This window comes from Danio rerio, chromosome 25 (genome assembly GCF_052040795.2).
Source record: "Danio rerio strain M-AB ecotype USA chromosome 25, GRCz13ab, whole genome shotgun sequence".
NCBI classification, from domain to species: Eukaryota; Metazoa; Chordata; class Actinopteri; order Cypriniformes; family Danionidae; genus Danio; species Danio rerio.
The window spans coordinates 8,240,407-8,257,931 of record NC_141045.1 but is presented as its reverse complement, the minus strand read 5'-3'; the positions used below and the strand labels follow the sequence as shown (position 1 = coordinate 8,257,931).

Below are 17,525 nucleotides of genomic sequence, written 5' to 3'. Positions count from 1 at the left end.
TCGTCGAGTATATCCCGCGCATCAGTGGATCTGATGAATGGCAGATTTATAGAAAATATTCTTATGAAGTTTTCTAGGCCACTTCAGGGGAATCTCGGCCCCCATAAATGAGAATAAAAACCAGAGCTCTGTTCCAAAACCTAGTCAGATAACTATGTAGGGAGCGATTTAAAGTGCAGATGAATATAGGCAATTTATTTTTGTTTGTTTTCCACATTTAAAAAAGTAAATTGTGTGCATTTGTAATGAAATTTTTTTGTAATTAATTATAATATACAATTTTAAAAATGTAAATACTTATTAATTTTCAAAATAATTTAATAAAAGCTAAATAATCATTCTAATGAATCTATTTACCTGAGGAGTGGAGTAAATATACAGTAAAATTATCATTTAAAGTAACTACAACCCCAAATCAGAAAAGGTTGGGATTAGGAATGGGTATGAAACTGTGGCTGCATCCTAAACCGCATACTTCCATACTATAAAGTACGCTAAAATCAGTAGAGTAGTAGTATGTCCGAATTCATAGAATTCGAAAAACAGTATGCGAGAAGTACCCGGATGACTTACTACTTCCGGCGAGATTCTAGAGTGTGCATCCCATGCATGCTGCGCTATTCCATGATGCCTCGCGAGCGAATTCATAAATGGGAGTATAGTGACGCAATTGACGCAGGTAGGTCACAAGACTATGACAAAATGGCAGATGTAGTACGTCCGAATTCCATTCATACTTTTCACGTTCATACTGTATAGAACGTAATTTTCTAACGGCCTAGTAGTACGTTTAAATTCAAATGCAGTACTTACTGAGTAGTAGGTGGTTTCGGACGCAACCTCTGTACTTTATCTGTATCGGTGCTACATTAAGAAAGACCGAAGTATCGATAAGCTCTGACGTTAACCGTTCTGCTATCAGCACTGGAGAATGATTGCTGAATAAACATTCCTTACAGTAGCATCTAACTTGCCAAACTTTTCTAATTTGCAGTATTTGACATTCATCTGAACAGATGGCAATCTCACATGAGAAATACTTGTGTTTCTGGCGAGCGCATAAAGTATAAAAGCCTCAGCTGTGTGCGCGACCTCAGTGGAGGCTCGTGCTAAGCGCACGCACAAAGCTTGCAACACAGACTCGCCAGCCTGATCTCACAAGAAAACAAAAGTATTTCGCGTTTTGCCAGTTTAGTGGCTAATTCGTACGAATTCGTACAAGTTCAGTCGTACGAAATTGTATGATTGTAAAAAGGAGGCGTGGCACCTAACCCCTCCCCTAAACCTAACCATCATTGGGGGATGAGCAAATCGTACTAAATTGTACGAATTAGATCGTACAAATTCATACAAATTAGCCACTAAATCAAAAAGTAACGAATTGCCGTGAGATAGTGTTGGACTCACACACACACAGCTCGTAAGCTTGCGGAGTGAACCAAATGGGTTGTATTACCCGAGAGGACAGCGTCAATGGCCGTTGCAACAAACGCAACAAGTTGTTTTCTTGTGTAAGCGGAAACACAAGCAATCTGGCTAAGTGAAAGTATCTTTCAAAAGTGCTTTCAAAAGTGCTTTAACTGCAATGAAAAGTTTTAACTGCCTAGCTACTAACTGCCTAGCTACTAACAATTAGTATAACATCAATAGTTATACTAAACACACACATTCTGTTACAATGAAAACGGTATGTTTTTCTGCAGTAGCCTAAATAAATCTTAAGCATTAAAAATGCTTTTACATCAGCTGTATTTACAAATATAGCCTACGAATAACCACATAATAAACTATACTTATTAGGAAATGATAAAAAACAGCTTCTTTTTACACTGCAAGATGCCCCAAAACTGTATTAAAACACAGTTAACTCCCAAAACACTGTTAACTCATTTATGTGAATGCATTAATAAATAAATCATAAGCATGATCTCATTTAACTTCTGCCAAAAAAGGCAAACATGTTGATTTTTCTCCAGAAGAATGGTTAAAAACAAATTCAAACCACTGCACATTCTTTTACAGAAGAAAAAAAAATATTTATTTGTTTTACAATTATTGGTTTCATTTTATGTTACATTAAAACTTAATAATAAAATAAAGTGTTTTTAATTCTGTTTAATTAGTTTTTTCATTAAAAAATAAACAAAATTTAAAGTACCGAACTGAAAAGTGGTATTGATAAAAGTAGTAATACCGTTAAAACCTTAATGATACTCATGCCTAGTTGGGACCATATGGAAAATGCAAATAAAAAAGGAGGTAGTGATTTCTGAATTTACTTGAACTTATATTTCATTGAAGACAATATAACAAACATTATTTATGTGTTCCTCATAATCTTAATAGGTTTTTTTCTCAAAATACACACATATTTCATTTTGGTTCTTCCGACACAATTAAAAAAAAGTTGGAACAGTGAAGCATTTACCTCACTTTATTGTTGCCATTCCTTATCAAAACACTTAAAAGACATTTAGAGACTAAAGACACCAAGTGATGAAGTGTTTCAGGTGTATATTTGTCTCATTCTTCCTGCAAACAAGTCAAAGTGGGCAACAGTACGAGGTCTTTGTTGTCGCATTTTGCGCCTGACATTCAGACAGGTCAGGACTGCAGACAGGCCAGTCAAGTAGGCCAGTTAGGACTTTGTAATGCGTGCAGAATATGGATCTGCATTGTCTTGTTAAAATATAAAATATATATTTTCCTCCAAAATCTCTATGCATGTTTCAGCATTAATGGTGCCATTACAAAAGTGCAAGTTACCTTTGCCAAGGGCACTTGACCATGACAGACCCTAGCTTTTGTACTTGTTGCTGGTAACAGTCTTGATGATCCTTTTCTTCTTTAGTTCGGAGCACACAGCATCCATTTCTCCCAAAAAATACCTGAAATACCGGTTCATCAGACCACAGTACACGTTTCCACTGTGTGACGGTCCATCCTAGATGCCTTTAAGAAGTTGACGACGCTTCTGGACACTGTTAACATAGGGCCTTCTTTTGACACAGTACAGTTTTAACTATCATTTGTGGATGTAACTACATATTGTGGTACTCGACAAAGGCTTGCCAAAGTAGTCCCGAGCCCATGTGTTGATATCGCTAATAGATGAATGAGGATTCTTGATGCAGTGCTGCCTGAGGGATCGGAGATCACAGTCGTACAGCTTAGGTTTGCACCCTTGTCCTATACACACTGAAAATTCTCCAGATTCCTTACATCTTTTAATCATGCTATGCACCATTAAAGATGAAATATCCAAATGCCTTCTTATCTTTCTTTGAGGAACATTATTTTTAAACATTTTAATATTTTATAAATTAAATTATAATAATAATTTTATATTATATATTTATATAAATACAAATTTGTTTGTCAAACTAGCGATTCTCTGCCTATCTTTGCTCCTAAAGGACTAGACCTTTCTTTGATTCTGCTTTTAAATAACATATTAAATAATGTTTGTTCTATTGTCTGCAATGAAATACAAGTCAAATGAAATGTTTTTGCATTTTCCATACTGTCCCAGTATTTTCTGATTTGGGGTTGCATATTTAATATATGCGTTTTATTTAAATTGTGTGTGTGTGTGTATTCACTAAAATAAGAGTCTTTTGATTTTTTCTCTCGATTATTCATTCATTCATTTCCTTTTCGGCTTAGTCTCTTTATTAATCAGGGGTCACCACAGCGGAATGAACCGCCAACTTATCCTGCATATTTTTTACACAGTGGATGCCCTTCCAGCTGCAACCCAACACTGGGAAACTTCTCTCTATTAAAAAATGTATTTAATATTTTTCCTTAACACGTTCATTGTGATGTGCTCATTTTTTGGACTGTAATCTTAAGGTATTTTGATAGATTAGTTGCAGTTTTGCCTTTAGTACTGACTAATCTGAATGTACACATGTATATTATTGTATAGCATATCCTAAAGAAAATAATAGTTTTAAAAAGAGATCTGAAAGTGGTGTATTCAATTATTCTGGGCACTATCTAGTAAAAAATACTGTAAAGCAGCTCAGTAGGTTTTAAGAAAGCTGCTTTATATTTTATTTTAAGCATCCTTCAAAGGGCAATATTGTCCAAAATAAGTATCTTCACGCTCTTCCCACACGGCTGGAACACACAGTAATTAATATTGATTATTTCTACACAAAAGGCAAGGCATAAGAGCTGAATTTCCTGTGGGTGTAAGAGCTCAGAGCATCATCGGCTGTGCATCTGCTGTGAAACGCTGTTTAAAACCCAAGCTAAACTCCATCTTTTCTGACCGTCAGCCGCTGGCCAGCCGCCCGCGGCGCAGAAAAGATGCGAAGCGGCCAGCAAATATTGCCAAACAATAAACAGCACGAAACTAATGTGATTTCAAATGCCACGTTTGTCCCTTACAGCTCAACTGATCCGTGAAAATGCTTTTTGTCACGGCACAAAGACAATTTGACAGTATTGACAGAGCACTTTATGAGGATAATCATAATCTGGTTCCTGTTTTTCAAAAGGCAATCCAGGAGGCATTTTGCAGTACTTAGATGACAGCGGATAACAAGTGTGAGGTTTTCAAATAAAATCACCCGCAGTAATCGATAACCATAAACAGACTGCATGCAAAATGAACCCAAAGCATTATTGCAGGAATAGGTCACACAGAATTAAACATTACGCTCCATTTTTGGGAGGCAAATTATCTTTTTATGCATAGTGGTGAGTCAAAAAGCCAAACCAGGCGCATAAAAATCACACCATGAACTATATTAGGTTACTTTTTAAATGCTTGTGTGTGTTTAAATACATCACTTGTGCACCACATGTGCAGATTTGGACCCTTGTTCACTCTTATTTTGTCACACTTCAAGTACTAGTGGATTATTAAATGCTGATCTGAATCAAGAGCGAAGCAGTGGCGCAGAGGGCGAAGAAGGTCGCTGGTTCAAGCCTCGGCTCAGTTGGCGTTTCTGTGTACAGTTTGCATGTTCTCCCTGCATTCTCGTGGGTTTCCTCCGAAGCTATTGTGGGCATTTTTTATTATATTATAAATATCTGGTGTCAAAATTAGATTTAACGAACACATGGTGGCTTTAGGAGGTAATAACATCGAACAACTTTGATAACAGACTTTGGCCAAGCGATTTTTTTAATGACCAAAAACTAAATTTTAGATGTTACATGTACATTAATGTAATTTAGATGGTTTGTACATTAATGCCGTTAATGTAAAACAAAATCACATGACTTTTTTGATGCGCATTCTGGAATTTATTCGTTAAATGTGTTCCCATCGTAGTTTATAAATTTTTTTTCTTATTGGAAATAAGAAAAAAAAATCTTATAGATGTTTATTCTCCCAAGTTCTGCGCATACATTTTTTTTTCTGTGCCTTTTTAAAATGTATGCACATCTCTTGGCGTTTCCATTAAATAATTTTTAAGCATTTAAATGTGTGTATGCAAACATAGCTAATGTTTCACTGTCTCCAGTGTTCATTCTGGCTGAAAAAAACGTTGTGAACTTTATGCATTGTTACATTTCTTATAAAAAAAAAAAAAAATTGTGTTAGTAAAAGTGTTTAGTCCTAAACGGATTAGCTCCCCAGTATTTGAGGGAGCTCCTGGTGTATTACAGCCCCTCATGTCCACTACGCTCAATTAATTCTGGACAATTGATTATTCCCAGAATATCAAAATAGGCGGTAGATCTTTCTCATATCTGGCACCTAAACTCTGGAACAGTTTTCCTAGCACAGTTTGGGAGACAGACAGGGGTCAGGAAACTTTTTTAACAGAGACATTTCAGATTTTTTTTGCCAAATGCATTTTTTTAAAGAGCCACTGGGCATATACAAACATCTCATGTAGAGCAACTCCATGTTAAGAAAGGATCATTTGTAAAAAAAAAAAAAATATTTGCCATGAACACTCATGAATGTTGTTTGAATTTATGTGCGCCAGGTTATTATAGAAGTTTTATAACCTTTTTTGGTGTCCGATTTAAGTTAATCCACAGCACTGCACACTCATGAATGTTGTTTGAATTTATGTGCGCCAGGTTATTATAGAAGTTTTATAACCTTTTTTGGTGTCCGATTTAAGTTAATCCACAGCACTGCACACTCATGAATGTTGTTTGAATTTATGTGCGCCAGGTTATTATAGAAGTTTTATAACCTTTTTTGGTGTCCGATTTAAGTTAATCCACAGCACTGCACATTCACATTGAAATGTCATTTTATTATTGTTCTTATTCATTTTGCTGTAAAAATATACAATAAAAAGGTCATTTTAATTGTATTTTCAATAGGAAACTGATTTTTAGAGACAGTTTAAATTTTTTATTGAAGGGAGACATATTTCTGGTCAAAGAGCCACATGTGGCTCCCGAACCATAGGTTCCCTACCCCTGGTCTTTAACTAGACTAAAGTCACATCTCTTTGCATTAGCATACACATAAATCACAAATGCGTTTGAAATCCAAATCCTCTAAAGGATTGCTAGTCTGCATTAATGAAAGAAAACGGAGCCAGGAACACTTCTCAAAAGACATTATCATTTGAATGTCTATCATGTTAATCTGTTTTTCCCAACACAATCTCACGGCTATTCGTAACTTTTTGATTTAGTGGCCAATTCGTATGAATTTGTACGATCTAATTTGTACATTTTAGTACTATTTGCTCATCCCCTAAAGACGGTTGGGTTTAGGGGTGGGGTTTGGTGCCACGCCCCTTTTTTAAATCATACGATTTTGTATGACTGAACTTGTACAAATACGTACGAATTAGCCACTAAACTGGCAAAACGTAAAATATTTACATTTTCTCATGAGATCCGGCTGGTTTTTCCTTATCCCGTGGTCTCTATAATCCTGGACCAGGCCTGACACCACTGGCTTGCTTGGTTTGGGACTTGTAAAGCTGCATATTGATGGATTTTCTCTTCAGTGTTTGGACTTTCATCAGTGAAAATTAAACCACACTGAACTGAACTAAACTAAACTGAAAACTGGACTGAATTTACTAGGAGTTCTATGCTAAGCTGCTTTGACACAATCTACATCAGTGGTGCTCAACCCTGTTCCTGGAGATCGACCTTCCTGCAAAGTTCAGCTCCAACCCTGATCAAACACACCTGAACCAATTAATTAGGACCTGAACAGCACTTGATAATTACAGGCAGGTGTATTTGATATGGGTTGCAACTGAAATCTGCAGGGAGGTTCTCCAGGAACAAGGTTGGTCACACCTGATGTACATGGTAAAAGCGCTACAGAAATAAAAACTGAATTGAATAATAGAAGCATGTTTTGTGTCCAGGTGAGTGGGCGGCTTTGACAGAGAGCAGGTGTTTGCTTTCAATTTGACCATTTCACAGAGCAAATGCCTCAGACACAAAACTCTGACCTCAAATTCACCGCCGTTTAAAACACAGACCAGGACCGGCAGCAGTCAGTTAACAAAAAAAAAAAAAAAAAAAAAAAAGGAAAGCAGTTGAAAGCTCTTAGCTCTCGGCAGGGCTGTAGTCAAAGCACACGAGGCTCAGTGTTTTGAGGATGGCAGGTGTTCATCATCTGAACAGGTGTTGTGGCCTCTTCCTCTGACGGCCAGCATTAAACACTGACATCTGGACTCTGAGCGCAGCTGGGTTTGCTTCACATGTCATTTGTGAACACCAGCGTCAGCCTTTTCTGCTCTTTTAAAATATTAACTCCTTCTGTAAGGCCAGTTTAGGCATGAATTGTCATTAGCATTTAAATGAGGCTGGCTAAGCTACGAGACTAGCTATGGATAGTTCAATTAAAATAACTTCAAATATATAATAATATAAATATAATATTACATTTCAACTTCAATATGTGGCGCGCATATATTGTTATTAATATATATTTAAAGATTTTCGATATAGAGTATTTTGTCATATTGTTATACAGTGCTCAGAATAATTGAGTACACCTCGTTTTGAAAATGAACATTTGTATGCATTTCTCAGTGAACATAGGCAATGTATTTTGGTGCATTTAAGCAAACAGATTTATTAAACAGATATAATTATTAAAATAATATTTTGGTCACCGAACATATTTAGAAATTAAAAGATAATACAATTAAATTGAAGCAAAATATTGCAAACAAAATTTTTACAACCTACAAAATTCCAACAAAACCTTTCTTTTATATGCTTCTCTTGATTTTTGCCCGTCTTAAAAACTTGTATTTAATATTTTTCTTGAACGTATAAATTTGGCTGTACTAGTTTTTGGACTGTTATCATAAGTTATTTTGTTAGATTAAATCCAAGTTTTGGCTTCAGTACTGACTAATGTAATGTATATGCACAAATATAATATTGTATTGCTTTCTATTACAAATATGAATTTAAAAGTTACATTTATGAGGGGTCAATTTATATATGCTGCATACAAAATTCTCTGAATCGAAAGTATTTCATTATTTTTAGATTTGCTTTTATTTTCTATTGCATAACTTTCATAATTTAGATTCTTATTGTTACTATTTTTGTTGTTGTTATTGCTTTAAGGTCTTGAGTGGTTGTGAGAGCCAATCACTTCGTAACACTGTGTATGACTCATGACTCTGTGGCTACGTCCTAAACCGTATACTTCCATACTATACAGTGCGCTAAAATCAGTATGCGAGCCAAGTAGTATGTCCGAGTTCATCAAATTCGAATATCAGTATGCGAGAAGTACCCAGATGACTTACTACTTCCAGCGAGAAGCTAGCTGCGTCCCAAATCGCATACTTATGCACTATTCTACGCCATTTTGTAGTATTAATAGTGTAAGTAGTGTGTTCACACTGAAAACTCTAAAAACATTAAGTGCACTTTAATTACCCGGATGATGCACTCATTCAGCACATGTTGGATAACTTTATTTATTTTGGATGGTGAAAGCAAAATTCTCCTACAAGAGTGATTATAGCGCCTCTCGATGGTGTATGCGGCAATACTCACGGCAGGTATTATTTGATAATTCGGTTGTTTATTTTACTGATTTGGCAACCGTCAAACGTAAAAAAACATTAGTGTGCCATTTGGGACAACACTTCATACATATACTACCCTGTTGAGTGTGTAGGTGCATAAGTACATAGTGCATGAGTGCATAGTGTATAGTGTGCCATTTGAGACGCAGCTGTAGTAAGCGCTGCACTACTCCATGATGCCCCGCGAGAGAATTCCTAAATGGGAATGAATGACGCAGGTAGGTGGCGTGACCAAGACAAAATGGCGGATGTAGAACGTCCGAATTCCGTTCATACTTTTCACATTCATACCGTATAGAATGTACTTTCCTAACAGCTGTGTAGTACGTTTAAATTCAAATGCAGTACCTACTGAGTAGTAGGCGAATTTGGACGCAGCCTGTGTTTGACAAATACAATTTGAATTTGAAATATATGTAATTAAAAAGGTAAAAGAAAGGTACAATGTACTTCAGCAAATATAGTTTGGATATTTATATATAATTTAAATCGACCCTCTTTTGTTAGTACTAATTCATATCTTTCTTTAATTAAAAATATATTTAATGTTTACTATGCTACATAACGCACTGCAACAAACAGCAAGTCCTATATAAATGTATACTTTGACTGATTGACAAAATAGTGTGCACAGGGTATTTAAAAGAATAATAAAATAAATTTGCTTTAATATACATACAAATTTATGAATAAAGAGAATAAATTACAGTATTTAATAAAGAGGATTGATCTAATTTACTTCATAAGATCTCTGTGTGTGTATACACTCAAAAATAGTTTTAGCTGCTTGTTCAAACTGCTTATATAACATTAACTTATATAACATTAACAATTTGTCTGTTTTTGTTGGACAACTTAATTGTTTTATATTCAATCCACCACAAGTTGTAAAAGCAATTAAGTTAAATTAATCAGTTTGTGTTAGACAACATGAATGAATTGTGTGAAACATTTTTTACAGTGTGTATACAGTTGAAGTCAGAATTATTAGCCCCCCTGAATTATTAGCCCCCTGTTTATTCCCCCCCACCAATTTCCCTTTAACCCAGAGCAGATTTTTTCAGCACATTTTTAAACATAATAGTTTTAATAACTCATCTCTAATAACTGATTTATTTTATCTTTGCCATGATGACAGTAAATAAATATTTGACTAGATATTTTTCAAGACACTTCTATACAGCTTAAAGTGACATTTAAAGGCTTAACTAGGTTAATTAGGTTAACTAGACAGGTTACGGTAATTAGAAAAGTTATTGTATAATGATGGTTTGTTCCGATTATCAAAAAAAATAGCTTAAAGGGGCTAATAATTTTGTCCTTAAACTGGCGTTTAAAAAATTAATAACTGCTTTTATTCTAGCCAAAATAAAACAAAGAAGACTTTTTCCAGAAGAATTAATATTATCAGATATACTGTAAAAAATTCCTTGCTCTGTTAAACATCATTGGGGAAATATTAAAAAAAATAAACAAAAAAATTAAAGGTGGGCTAATAATTCTGACTTCAACTGTTAGTACATATATATATATATATATATATATATATATATATATATATATATATATATATATATATATATATATGTATATATATATATATATATATATATATACATATATATATATATATATATATATATATATATATACATATATATATATACATATATATATATATATATATATATATATATATATATATATATATATATATATATATATATATACATATATATATATATATATATATATATATATATATATATATATATATATATATATATATTCATATAAAGTCAATTAAATTGACCCGCTTTTGTAATTACTGTAACATCATCTCTTTTAATTCAGCTGTTAAAATGGCTGTTGTGATGTTCGCTTCTCAGTTCTCAGGAGGGTTTCTTTCTCCTCCTACATATTAATCTGAGATAACTTCATACAAAGAGACCTTCATTAGCAGGTTGGACAAAATTAACACCAATCCTCTTTAGAGCTCACCAGGAGAATGAAACGGATCAGCAAAAAAGTTCAATGTGAATTCATCAGAAACACGGCACACTTTAAAGCACTTACTGAATGAGAATAGAAATGCTCTTATCAAGAGAAATGAGTTACACTCTTTAAATAATTCAAGTCAGAGAAGTGGGAAAAAGAATTAGGTTGAATTAGCTAATGCGCTAACACCCCCAAACGTTCTCAAAGTTCCTCAAAAAGTCACCAGGATGGTTATTGTTAGATCTGAGGTGAATAAAGTAAGAGTTAAAAGATGATGTGTTCATTTTATTAAGTTTTAAACACCTACCCTGGTTAAACATGCAGACTGCAGCTCCAAACATTAGCTTTTGCATCAGATCTGGCCTCTGCACTGGTTCATTCATCTTCTAGTCACAAATTAACATAATATTACCATAATTAACATGCGTGTGTCACTGACCAGAGGCTGTTAAACACTGTTCACACAATCTCCTCCAGCATGTTTGACATTTGGAAGTGCTTACAGCGCAGGTAGAGCACCACACGCTCATGCTAGCCTCGGGTGCAGGAGCTTTGCAGATAATTAATATATTAAAATTGCACTCACATAGCCTCCACTACAACAAAACGAATAAAGAAAGTTAAAAGATAAAATCCAGTGTGGTTTTTATAAGACTATACTTCAGATGCATTCACGAAGACAAAGGGAAGTAGCTTATGCTAGCTATAACATGCTAGCTATCATGCTGCTTACAGTATTTTCTGCATTGTGACGTATACTTGTCTGAACACACACATACATACATATATATATATATATATATATATATATATATATATATATATATATATATATATATATATATATATATATATATATATAATTCTGATCTACACTCACCGGCCACTTTATTGGGTACATCTTACTAATTAGGTTTAAGTTTAAACTTTATTGTCCGTTCTGCTTGACACAGAAAGGAAATTTTTCTTCAACACTGGATTTAGGACAACAATTACAAACATACAACAACGACACAATAACAACACTTATCAAGACAACAACATAAGTTAAAAGTTTAAAAACCAAAATAGCCCCATACCCAATACTGCAAATCATTCTTGGTAACCACCTCATTCACTACAAACATTGATCCAACTGCCATTGGGATAAATGACTTTTGGGTCACCAATCCGGTATTTTAAACCTCACCTGAGTTATTTATTTTTTATTTTTAGTGTTAAGACATATAATACTTTTTAGGTTACTTATGTAAGTGTACATATTTAATTTTTTTTGTGTGTGACCACCGATACAAAGAACTGGATATCTATAAAGAATTTTGCACAGAATATATATTCAGATTTTGCAGAAAAGGACATTGTGTTGCTTTAAACAATAGTGTTGTAGATTTAGCTACTCTTTAATGTTCTCATATTTATGAAAAACATTTGAAGTTCTAAAGCAGTTGTTACCTTGAAAAAGATGTGATAGTGTCATTAGGGACTAAATTGGAATTAACGTTATTTTAATATAGTCAGTCGTGAACTGAAGTGGGCCGGTCTAGGCTTGAAACTTAGGGTTGAAAAGGAGTCCCACTCGGCCCTGTCTGGCATCAACAAACCATTTTCGTCCACAGAACTGCCGCTCATTGGACATTTTCTCTTTTTCAGAAAATTCTCTGTAAACCCAAGAGGTGGTTGTGCGTGAAAATCCCAGTAGATCAGCAGTTTCTGAAATACTCAGACCAGCCCGTCTGGCACCAACAACCATGCCACATTCAAAGTCAGTTAAATCAGCTTTCTTTCCCATTCTGATGCTCGGTTCAAGCAGATCGTCTTGACCATGTCTACATGCCTAAATGCATTGAGCTGCTGCCATGTGATTGGCTGATTAGAAATTTGCATTAATGAGCAATTGGACAGGTGTACCTAATAAAATTGCAGATGAGTTTAGTTCATGATGTAAATGTGACTCTGAGTATTTAGTTTTAGTATTGACAGTTTGTGCTTCAAATTCAAGCTAATTAGAGACTGTGCAAAAAAACAACATCAAGCAAAAAATGTGTTCAGAACAACTGCATTCATTTCCAATTTATCCCAGCCAAAACTACACACAGGAAACGCCGTTCCTGACAAGAGGCCATGTTTAAAATCCTGTTGATATGCATGAGGACGATGAAATAAAAGCCTTTTAAGATTTGAAAGTGCTCTATTCGGGTGTCTTTGCGAAGGGAAACGAGCACCCTTCAAATGGATAATTACACCTTCATCTTCAGTTCTATAGTGAACTCATGAAACGCGGCTGTCAGAAATGAAAACAGCATTGAGAAGGGAAATGGAAGACGTCTGTGTTTGTGTGCGTCAGCCTGCCTCCAATAAAGCCAAAACAGTTATTTTCTATTCATTAGATAAATTAGTCGGAGTGCCTCATTCAGCGGAGTTTCCTGATGATTCTGCGTCTCGTAAGAAAACCATCATTTTCTCTGTCTCTTTTTTTCCCTCTTTCTATAAGTGATTGCAGCATTGCTTCCTCTGCTACTGCAAGATAAATGTATTTTTTTTACTCTTATTGAAGATTTCTAAAGAGTCCATAATGTCTGTAGTACTGTAGCTAGTATTGTTTGTTTGCAAAATAGACATTTTGAGCAGCAAAAATTGAACCAATTATTTTGATCCCTCCCTAAATGACCTTTCAATGCAGTTGATGCAGAAAGAGAGATTGAAGCTATAGCCTACCTGTGCCCAGTGTTGGGGAAAGTTACTTTTCTAAGTAATGCATTACAATATTAAGTAAATAGTTACTTTTTTATGGGAAGTAATCTGTTATGCTACTTTTGAGTTACTTTTTATTACCTGGCTGAGGCTTGATCTTCCTCAAAACTGGCTTTTTTCTTTCTGCAATAAACAAAGCACTTTATAACCCACACCTACATTTATAGGGGTGTGACGAGACGCTTACTCCATGAGATGAGACGAGACGTGAGATTGGGTTCACGAGAATTTTTACACAATTTTTAAGAAATCTTCAATGATAAAAATTCATGAATGGAAAATATTTTAGTCAACTGAATGAAAAATCACTAATTGCAAAACGATTTAGGTGTTTTTTTTTAATCAACTTGTAATGAATGCTATTTTACTTCGATTTCAATGAATTCTGTAATGTAAAGGACATGCAAATACTGCAAAATATTTGCTAATATATGAATGGAAAATACAGTTTTATCGCGTCATTTTTGCACTTGCAGTTTTGCGCTAAGTAGCCAATTTTGATCCCGCCCCAAAAATTCATTTAAACCCGGAAGCTGAAATTAGCTAACAAAAACTCAAAATCATCCAGTTCTGCCTCAAGGTTGGACGTGTTGTGGATTCAGAGACGCTCTTCTGCATTCCTCGGTTGTAACACATTTTTTTTCCCCACAACTAAAGCTTACAGGTGCTAACATTGTCTTAACTGATGCTCAACACACACAAATCTGTTAAAATCTCAAAAAACGGTTGGGGAGTAGGCATTAAAAATACAGTAATTTACTAGATAACATACTCAGTACAACTACTATTTTCACATTACTGTGATAGTTGAATTTAGAGTTAGGGTAGACGTTAATTAAATACAATTAATGGGAAATTTAATAAATAATATAAATAATTCTCATTCTAAATTCACTCTAAAGCTCAATTATAATATCACAACTCATGAGACAACTTTTCACCTTGACAAGAAATCTTGTCGCCATTGAGTTGCACGAGATCTCGTAGTCTGAGATCTCATCACATCCTTAACATTTACCCTTAAGACATAAACAAATAATATTTCAGGATAATTAGGGACGCACAAATATGGAAATTTTCAGTGAGACCGATAGCTTATATGTAGGCCCACACTGAATCTGCGCGCGCAGGATTCCGCAGATCATTAATTCTGTTTATTTACTTAAGTAACTGTGTGTTAATCTATATTTATTTAGATGTTTAATGAATCTGATTATTTATCTGATTTATTTACAATATAGTTTGTACAGTAATTTTTTCTGTCTTTTAGTATATATTATGTGAGAGACTTGCTTTGTTTACCAAATAAAGTGAATCTAGTTGGATTTGCATTGTTAACATTAAATAAAAGTTAAAAATATATATTTTTTTTTATTTCACATATTAAGGTTTTAGTTATGACACTCCCAAAATAATTCCGCAGATCAGCAGATTTTTACCAAAATTCTCTGCAGAAACATCAAAAAACGTCCGCAGATTCCGTCTGGCCCTACTTATGTTAGCCATTAAATACATTGATAACTTCCCTTAATTTTTTTACATGATTGCAAAAACAAAAGGCAAATACATAAAGTGAACAGCTGATTTTATTTTAAAACCTTAATCTCTAAGCTTTCTTTATATATATATATATATATATATATATATATATATATATATATATATATATATATATATATATATATATAACTATATTCAATTCAATTAATCTGTATTTCTATAATGCTTTTACAATGTAGATTGTGTCAAAGCAGCTTCACATAGAAGATTATAATGATATAAAAATATAAAACATAATGCAATAGATAAAGTCCTTATTATTGAAAGTTTAAAGCAATGTATTTGTTACTTTTGTACTATTTGTCTCAAGTATAATCACTGTCCATAGAGACAATCCCCTTTTCCTTTTCTTCGATGCGTACAATATTGAACACATTCTCTCATTGACTGCATGATTCATTGTGACTAATTTTATTTCAGCAATTAATTTTTTTAAGCTAATTAAATAAACTAAAAAGTAACTTGTGTTAAATTTTCAAAAAAAGTAACTCAAATATTACTTATTAAAAAAAAAAAAAAGTCATTTGTTACTTTACTCGTTACTTAGAAAAGTAATATTATTAAGTAACTCACTTTAATTACACCCCAACACTGCTTGTGCTGGGAAGTTTAAATCATTTGAATATATTTAAAATGTTACAGATTGATTTCCTAACATGAATCACAAACACACACCCGGTGGCATCTCAAACAAGATAAAACTAATGCTATGAAATTATAAGAGACAGTATAAAGAAGATTAATTCATTGTGTACCTGGGTCTCAGCTCAGCTCATCTCACCTGTCATCTTCAGAGTTCGCAGGTAGTTCAGAGGTTTATTTTGCCAAGTCACAACTCCATGAAATAAAGTAATGTGGGCTGTCCTGGTTCAATAAGAGAAAGATTATTTCATCAGTCCTCAGGTTTCGAGTGACAGCACAACTGATAGACAGCTGATGATGATCCGTCCACATAAACACATCTCATATAGCTCTACACAGTTTTCAGGAAAGGACGAAATTGTATATTGCCCAGCATTTTTGTGTACCTGCTGTCTGCGTTGCAAGACCATCCATTTCAACCTTATTTATGGTAATCGCTAATGTTGCTCTACGTTTTTTACGACGCCTGTCAGACAAAATGGCGGAACGCGACGAGGGCACGGTTATGATTGGCTGAATCATTTGCTTGTCAATCAAACTGAAGTGGATTTAACTATTGCGGGTTTACTGTTTATATGTATATATATATATATATGTATATAACTTAATTAATGCTTTTGAAACTGTGTTTATATATATATATATATATATATATATATATATATATATATATATATATATATATATATATATATATGTATATGTATATATATATGTATATATATATATATATATATATATATATATATATATATATATATATATATATATAAACAGTTTCAAAAGCATTAATTAAGTTAAACATTTTAAAAATTTGATGTGCTTGAATCCTTAAAAAATTATTTTATGCACCATACGTTGCAAAATAATGTTTTTTTGGGGCTGAATAGGCTACTGTGTACATGATAATGATAATCTTTATTAGTTTAGAACTCACGAAGAGCATATGCTGCATATTTCTCAATCTTAAAGGCAAAAAGCATGACTATTATGACTAATCATGGCTTGTGACATCATGTCCTGTTTTTGAGTAATAAATATCACACCTTTGTTTCTTTTAAGTGCATATTCGAATGGCAGCCATCTTACCTAAACCACGATGATTAGTTCATTTTAAATAACCAAACCCTAAGTGTAAAGAATATTTATGATTTATCCTGCTGAAAAAACAACAACAATTTAATCCAGGCTAGGCTGGTTTTAGCTGTTTGTCCAGCCTGGTTTTAGAGAGGTTTTGGCCATTTCCAGGCTGCGGTTTCAGCAATTTCCAGCCAGCTAGTCAGCTAAAACCAGTTTGACCAGCCTGGTTTAAGTTAGACATAGCTGGTTTTGGCTGATGTACCAGCCAGGCTAAGCTGGTCATCTCCCAGACTGACCAGCAGGCTCGAAATGGCTGAAACCAGCCTGATAGCCTAAACCTCTCTAAAACCAGCAATGGCTGGTTAAAGCTGTTTTTTCCAGCAGGGAAAAGACAATACAAACATAAAATAATTATATTCCTGCTGTAAAATACAGCTTAAACCAGCCTAGGCTGGTTGGCTGGTTTTAGCTGGTCGACCAGGCTGG

At 34.0% G+C, this 17,525-nt stretch overlaps 1 protein-coding gene across 8 annotated transcripts in view; it reads right to left on the bottom strand.

Annotated features, from left to right (window-relative positions):
* The window catches only part of hmg20a (high mobility group 20A), a 93,054-nt gene extending 76,620 nt beyond the window's left edge, over positions 1-16,434 (bottom strand). For 2 of the 8 annotated variants that reach the window (XM_087310446.1, XM_087310451.1), the window contains exons 1-3: positions 16,346-16,434; positions 16,073-16,181; positions 11,314-11,392 (exon numbers count right to left, since the gene is read on the bottom strand). The gene's annotated coding sequence lies outside the window, so the exon portion shown is untranslated. The remainder of the gene's footprint in view (positions 1-11,313; positions 11,393-16,072; positions 16,182-16,345) is intronic. The other 6 variants (XM_087310445.1, XM_087310452.1, XM_087310444.1 and 3 more) reach the window with 3 other exon arrangements.
* Positions 16,435-17,525: the final 1,091 nt, after the last annotated feature.